Genomic DNA, 8,115 nt, shown 5'->3' with positions numbered 1-8,115 from the left:
TCAATATTTTATTTCTGTCAGACATACATACAGTTTTTCAGTACCGCGTTACCATGTCCGAAAATTATTTTCCCCAAGGCTACAAAAGAAAGTTTCACTTAGGGCTGGTTCACACAAGCAGCAAGCCTGCCGTAATGACGCAGTGCCGTAGACCGGCGGCCACCGCCGCCCGCAAGAGAGCAGTTCGAATTGCACGGCAAGCTCCTCCGACAAACATGGGTGCACTTCCAAATGCACTTGTCGCCCACCACAAGTCTATCAAGTGACCACCATGTGCTCTGTAGTTCGTAAGCTCCTAACTGATGCTTCCATTTGCTTTAGACTCATGTCTTTCAGCTTCGTCAACACAGTACTTGAATTGATTCGGCACCGTTTTTGAGAACCATACTCAAATAAATATGTTCTAGGCCTAAGCAAACCTTCCCGAATCTCGGAGGGCATACAATACACGTTTGCTTGTTGTTGCTTGCGTTGTAGTGCTGGCGCCACTCTCCGAAACGCCTGCTTGCGGACGTCATTTTGAATTGCTGTGTGCTTTTTAAAATATCGTACAGGCGAAAATGCTCTATTCACTGCTTGAACGTAGTCTGGGTACAACACGTACGGCACATCGTGAAACCGCGGAGCAAGAAGCAAGCAGCTCGACGTGTTCCGTGGCAGGCGTACGCAATGAGGAGAGGTGAAAGCTGACAACGCGGCTCAGCGATATCGCTCTTCCATTGCTGATTGGCTGAACCACTCTCCGGCAACAGTAAACGGCACCAAAAAGGGTCTCCAACCCATTTTCTCAACAGCTAAGAATGGCAGACGTGCGCGAAGCAAACAACCGTGCACGGCTGCCCGAGAACGTCAAGTGTCAAACATCGAAGCATGCTTGCCACTAGCGTGAACCGGTCCTTCATAGCAGTATAGAAACTGATTAGGTGTAATAGTAGGGAAGTTAAGTATTTCAAAATGCTGAACAGTTGAAGTGTTTCTTTAAATTTTTAGACACTTACTGTCTTCAACTTCGAAACATATGCCATGAATGAAGTCGATGAATGACCCCACGAAAGCATTGTGCGACCTGTCACAATGAACCTTAGGTGATTAATTTCGTAGAGATAGTGCGTTGACATTCTTTCATAAAACGTTTCGACTATTAGATGCTCTCAGTTGTCATCTTCTACCAGCAAACTCTTTGACAGTATGAAAATGACAAATTATTTATCTCATGAACCTTTTAACCGAACTAGTAGTACCCAATGTACTTCTTTTTTTACTGGAGGACATAATAAACATCATATAGAAACTTGTAGTCTACAATTATAGCGTAAGTAGAAAATTTAAATTTGACAGGTCACTTTGTGAGCGTATTTTGCAAAGTTTTCGTTACATCTTTGACAGTGATGCGGGAATGAAATCTATAGTCAGAAAAAACAAGAAGATACACTTCTGATAGAGTTAAAAAGCGAAATGATGGTTGACGTTTCAATGCCTCACAGACATTTCAAGTCTTCCGTGTTAATTTGCTTTTTTTACAAGATCAGTTGTCCTCATATATGCTGACAAGAGCCGACTGCGCGTATTAGCTTCGTTGGTGATAAAACATTATGGTACTATCTAGCTTGTTCTGCGCAGTTCTGTTTGGTGTATTAGTGGCGACAAGATCAAATCTAAATGAAGACGAAAGCAATCATGGTGTAGATATTGTTCGGGTAAGCCGCTATATTGTACTTCAATAGTCGTGCAAATAAGAGCGCAGCACCCTAAACGTGCCGCCCCACCGCGGTGGTCTAGTGGCTAAGGTACTCAGCTGCTGGCCCGCACGTCGCGGGATGGCATCGCGGCTGCGGCGGCTGCAATTTCGATAAAGGCGGGAATGGTTTAGGCCATGTGCTCAGATTCTGGTGCAGGTTAAAAAACTCCAGGTGGTCGAAATTTTCGGAGTCCTCCACTACAGTGTCTCTCATCATGTTATGGTGGTTTTGGGACTTTAAACCCCACATATCATCAATTTCTAAACGCGCCGATAATACATGTTGAACTTTTCAACCTCGCAAATATGACTTGCCGAACTCACAAATTTGTCTTAGGTAAGTTTTTTTCTTCTGCGAGAGGGATTCTGTAATGACATGCCTCCCATCGTGATTGCCTAAAGTGGCCTCTTTTAACACTTTTTGCATAAGAGGGGGTGAGGGGGAAAGTAGGTGAGGACACGGCCGTGCTTTCGTAGAACGTCTTCATACTTTCGCGTTCTAGAGTACAATCTACGGTACAGTAAAATCGCCATGCTACCTAATCGCAAACTCATGCAACAACAAGTTCTCATACAGCACTTTCATTCAAGCAGAAATGTGTACCTGTGTTTACACCATTTGTAGTGTCTCTGAAAATGGGATCCAGAAATATCTTGTGCTGCTTTATTGTGTGACGTCTCTTTTACTTAAGAATGCGCATAATAAAAAAAAGATGACAGCTTGTAGGCTGAGGAGTGAGGGTCAGCTGAAGCCCTCAGAAAGCAGACAGAGAGAGAGTAAGGAAAAGGACCTTTACTGACCTCAGGCTGAAGCTGGAGTACTAGGCGGCTGTTTTTCCATGCTCGCGTGAGCATGTGCGCTCGGGCACCAAAACCCAGGGTTATACCCACACTACTCTCTCCCCCTCATCAGACCTATACAAGTCTCCATGCTTAAACCTTATTACGTTCAGCTTTCCGCTACTCACTTGCTCGCATATTAGTTGAATTGTTACGCTTCACCACCCTAATATTTTAGGCTCACTCATTTGAGTCTGGTCTCGAAGTTCACAACAGATGTTTTTTTTTTACTTGAAACAAGACCGAAACCGAGCAACAAGGCCACAATTGTGATTCTATACCAGCAAGTAGAAAGGCTAAGCAAATCCGTGCACTGCCCATGCTTCCCACGGTCACTGAATAATAGAAGCACCACAGCCCCGTCTAGTTAATTTTAGGAAGTTTACGTTGTAGTTGTTGACACGTTTTTATTCTCAATTTATTCCTTTTGAGGGCTGCAGTGAATGTAGGGGGAAAGGCGTGATTAAATAAAAGTAAAACGATAAGAAAAAGAAAAAAAGAGGCACCAAAATGCAGTCTTATTGAGCGTCTTGCAAGTTGACATTCTGGCTGTCCCTCCCAAGGCGGAGCTTGGTTCCAATGGCTGGAGCCTTGTAATCGTCCAGGTACTCGGGCAGCAACCACCATAGCACGTTGTTGGCGGCGCTGATGATGCACCAAGGTTGTGCCCAGGCTTGTAATGACGTCGAGCATCATTCCGGTGAGATTGTTGCAATGACCCGTTGCCTTGTTTAAGAGTAGAGCAGGCAGCCCCAGATAAGGTGCACCAGGTCCGCTCAGGTGAAGTCGCTGCAGATGCCAATATTCGGGGTGTCTAGGTTTTGATGTCTGCAAAATGCTGCACGAGTAATGGAGTAAGGAGAGTTGCCGCCTGCACCTGCCGCAACAGTACCTGTGGCCGCTAGGTATCAGCGCTTGAAGGAAGCCGAGGTATGTTGAATGGGTTGTATGCATCGAGGAAATAGCTTCACTTTATACCAAAAAGGACTAAAGTGGCGTATGTCATTTGTCCTTTAGAGGAATAAATGGGCTGCCACATATTTTGAACCAATTTTGGACTAATTGCGGCAGCAACTGCGAAGGTTCGACTGTTACCCCCTAGCACTTACTCTACTTGGTTTAAATGTTGGTCCTCGTAGAATGCTCAAGTGCGACTAACATTTCAACCATCTGGACAATCGAAAAAAAAACCTTGCACTTGTGGAGTATATTTTATGTTTATTCCAATTTATAGAGCCCTAAAGAACGCAGTATATTCGCCATGCAACTATATATACATGCGCACTATTCTTTCAAAGTAAAACGCCGCGAACACTGACGGCCTCCGCTATTCACTATAGAAAATGAACTATCAGATATACAGAGCAGAGTATTTTGACCTTTCAGGTTATGGCGGGGCGCGACTTTTCTAGGTCTAAAAGCAATAAATATTGACACTACAACGTGAAAGCTTATTACGCGTGCCAATTCGTAGCGCCGAAGCGCACCGATCTTTCATTATGGAGCCATCCATTCTTCAACATCCCTCCAGTCAGAGAATATGAATTATCAGCTCGCATTCGATCATGCCGGCCGAAGCAGCGTTCACAGTGCTGTTGCTCGAGTCCACAAACACAAACTTAGCAGCGGCGCTTATGCAGGAAAGCCTGCGAAGCAGCAAGGCGTCCGCCGATTCCACCGTTTTGGCTTGCCAATGGCGTCGCTAGGCTTACGAAGAGTATACGGCTAAACGACCACTGGCTATCGCAACATTCGACTCATGTTTAAGTTTTCCCGTACTTATTTTATAGCCACAAATGAGCAATAAGTAGGTGTTCACTGCATCCTTACAGCCACGAGACCGTTCGCAGGCACGGTTCTTTCATCGTGCTGGTAAGTCGCACGATTTCTCGTATCCGCAAAAAAGAGAGAAGGAATTTCATTTCTGTGGTTTACATCAAGAAGGTTATTGCTTTTTACACTTGGCAATAAGCTATTATCACATGGCAATAAAATAATTCTGTATGCCAAAGAAAATTGTTTTTCTTTTCAAAATATTGAAAAAAACGTCAAAATAGAGGTTTTTTTATTTCTCAAAATTTCTAGATATTTTGCATCTCTCGCAGTGTTTCGCAGTCTTTAGGCGCCTCCATTCTTTTCCAATATTATTCCGGAGAAAGGGAACTTGTCACCAGTGTTGCAAAGTTACCACCCCGGAATTGGAATAAATCGGGAATCACTCCACATTTTCACGACCCCGAAATGGGATGGGAATGAATGGCGACAAAGCTTGGAGCAATGGAATGGGAATAGAATTAAGCGCATTTTTGATAGAATGGAATACTATAAAAATTGCGTCTTTTTCCGAAAACAGAGCACATTCTCGTTGACGTTCTGCTTTAGAAATATCGAACACTAGTAAGACAGACCCTTGGATTAAACAAGAAAGCTGTTTTTCCTAAGTCTTGGTTGATTACAAGCATAGTACATTCATAAGCAACTCAAGAACTACAATTCTCTCCTTATAAAAAAGGCGTTACTTCGAAGTTTTTCTTTATTCTTCGCGTAACAACGGCTCCATGCCATGGTATCCGTCTTGTGGAAATATACGATGGCGGTATACTCACCTTACAACTTCTGATGTTTTGCCTCTCAGTGGTGCCTCAGCCGCCTGCTGTCTCACTTTGTTTTTGGCGACTCGGACACGTATTCTGAAAAGTGCTTATCTAAGTTGTGATGTGTATTGACGCTGGTGGTATGTTTGTGTTTATTGCAAGCCTTCGTATACCAGCTTGCACACAGTCTCGCCACATATTACCCACCCCCCATATCGCAATACTCCCCCCCCCCCTCTTGCCAACACATATGGGTGCCTTTCCTGAAACTCTATCGTCATAGTCGGTAGGTCAGCGCAGCACACATTCGTACACGATGAACTGTGCGCCTTGTGAACTGCCTGTGCGACGAACTGTTGTACAAGGTGAACTGTACACAGAGAGACATAATAGATTTTCAAAGCATCAGGCGATTCAACGTAACGAAGTTGGTGCCTCTCTGAATCTCTATGCGACGATTCGCTGAGTCGTCCTTCTAGCATTCACGCATTTAAGCTTAAAGGGCCACTCACCAGGTTTGACAATTTTGAGCTGACAAACGCAATGCGTAGGCGAGGCGTTCATAATCACGTCTGCCAAAATTTGCAACGCTACGCGCCGCGAAAATGGGTCAAATTTCGAGATGAAAGCTGCTCCCCCTCCACTTTACCGGCGCACGCTTGGAGAATGAGGGCATGACGTGGGCGTAGGAATGGCCCTACGTACACAGCACTGCGGTCACGTTGGTCCTCTACGTAGATGACTCTGCTCTGACGTTGTCAACAGTATACCACGTGACATGGCAAAAATTATTTAACACAACATGCTTATTTTATGTATTTGTTGCTTCAAGAGATGAATAAAACTTGAAATAAATAATGAGATGCAATAAATAATTGTGCACGTTTTTCTTACACTTTTTTCCCGTGAAATGCTACGAGATGTGGGGCTAATGTGCCAGCGTTTCACATGGGTTTGGGTTCCCGCGGTCAGCGCATTGAGCAGACGACCACCGTGGAACGCTCCTACGCCTTCGCGCACTCATTGTGCTCATCTACTCTACCGCGTCTAAGCCAGCGTTTCCAAACAATCCCGCAGAAACAGGCATAAGACCACAAAATAGCGCTGGTCAACAAAGCAACGCCGCTCGCGTGCACGGGGGCTGGGCTTGTTCGGGCACGTCATGCGAACGTCACCTCTTGGTCGGATGCCGGAGATGGTGGGGAAGAGGTTTGGCTTGCGAAGACTACGCGGAGGAGCGGCAAGGGTTTCGAGCTCGTCTCCTCTCACCCTCGTTTCGCGCCACTTCAAAAAACCTGTTTTCTCCGCTCTTAATCAACATTTTCGAAAAATTTTTGCGTCAAAACGTTCCTCATCGAACACCCAACAACTTCCACTGTCTAACTGAAATTCGGTATGGGGCCTGGTGAGTGGCCCTTTACACTTCATTCGTTTAAACATGCATTCCGAGAAAGAAGGCATGCTTATTCACTAACTAAATACTAACCATTTGTTTGTGACGAGAAGAACTAACCGCCTAGTGAGCGAGTATATATGTTCACAAAGTATTACGTGAATGGTGCTGACTCGCACTGACTACAGTACTGAATCCTTAGTTAGCAGGCGTTCATGTGCATTTACAGAGGGGTGTCAGAAATTTTAAGGCTACTAACTTATGTATTTCTACGTAAGTGTGGTCTGAAAACTTTTCACCAGGACTGTACATTGCGACATCAAGATAAGTCAATTACAGTCGTATATAGGTAATGAGCGAAGTGCAAATGTTCATGCAGATTAATTAGTAGCCACAAACTCATGTATTATCATGGCAAGTATGCATCACAGCAACATACATAGAGGCAGTCAGTCAGTTAGCCAACAAGCCTTATTAGGTCCTAAAGAACTACACATACGTAGTTACAGGCCGCGCCCACGTTGGGGTCGGAAGACCATCGTCCTCTGGCCGTTCGCGGGCTCTTCGGACAGCCCTTAGTCGTTTATGAAGATCCCTGCTTCTGAAGGCTTGCTCCTAGTTCTCTAGATTATTAAAAGAGGCACTTTGTAACGCCGAACACTGCAAGAGCGTATTATGTAACCAGCAGTATTCTTCATGGCACTCAGAGCAGTGTGGATCGATGCCTGGAACAAAGTCACTGAACCTTTTCCTCGACGGAAAATATCCCGTTAGTAACATTTTAAGGATAGAAGATTCAGCCATGAAAGAATCACAGACGAGCAGATATGCGCAAACTGGCACACGAAATATCAAGACTTTGCCGTTATCATATACAAACTGTCGCAGCCGTTGAAGGCTACTTATGCTCCTACTTTGGAATAGCACACAGCGTACTTGTTAGCAGCCACATAAATTACAAAAATAATGGATCTTTTGTAGACTGCCTGGTCTGCGCTTTACATAAGTACGCCATCACTTAGCACGAAATATTTGTTCCAAAGTAATTGACAAAATCATGATTGGTCTAAATTTATCTTGAGTGTGTCACGATTGCTGCAAGATTTACGGTGGTGTTTGCGAAAGATTTGGCAACGTGTCTTAGCAGTTACCTGGTTAAAAAGACAAAGGAAGCATCCTCAGTTAGCAGCAGCAAAAGTTTCAAGCTTCATAGGCTGAGTAGTAGTAAAATACGCTCGAAGCAAGTAAGCGAGTGCGTTTAGAACTGTTTACTGACTTATTTAAAAGGACCATGCTACCACCACAGGTAGCGCGACAACTGCCCATACGGGAACTAGTAACAGGGAGTTTTAGCTTGTATGTATTCTTCTCTACGTTAACAAGTTACCGGATACCGGTTTGCGTTTACGGTCTTACGGGAACGCATATCTTTCAACGCTTTAGCTCTTCATACGTAAACATTTACGTGCGTATGTAAACGCGTATACCTTTAGGTTTTCGTAAACCATAAATAGTGATTCTAACTGCATATAAACTGTATTAGCCTTAGA

At 44.3% G+C, this 8,115-nt stretch overlaps 1 long non-coding RNA gene across 1 annotated transcript in view; it reads left to right on the top strand.

The window, feature by feature from the left end:
• The first annotated feature begins 1,560 nt into the window (after positions 1-1,560).
• LOC119167986 (uncharacterized) overlaps positions 1,561-8,115 on the top strand; it is a 94,251-nt gene continuing 87,696 nt past the window's right edge. Inside the window, exon 1 of the long non-coding RNA XR_012889225.1 lies at positions 1,561-1,697. This is a non-coding gene — a long non-coding RNA (uncharacterized LOC119167986). The remainder of the gene's footprint in view (positions 1,698-8,115) is intronic.

This window comes from Rhipicephalus microplus, unplaced genomic scaffold (genome assembly GCF_043290135.1).
Source record: "Rhipicephalus microplus isolate Deutch F79 unplaced genomic scaffold, USDA_Rmic scaffold_42, whole genome shotgun sequence".
NCBI classification, from domain to species: domain Eukaryota; kingdom Metazoa; phylum Arthropoda; class Arachnida; order Ixodida; family Ixodidae; genus Rhipicephalus; species Rhipicephalus microplus.
This window is presented reverse-complemented; position numbering and strand designations above follow the sequence as displayed.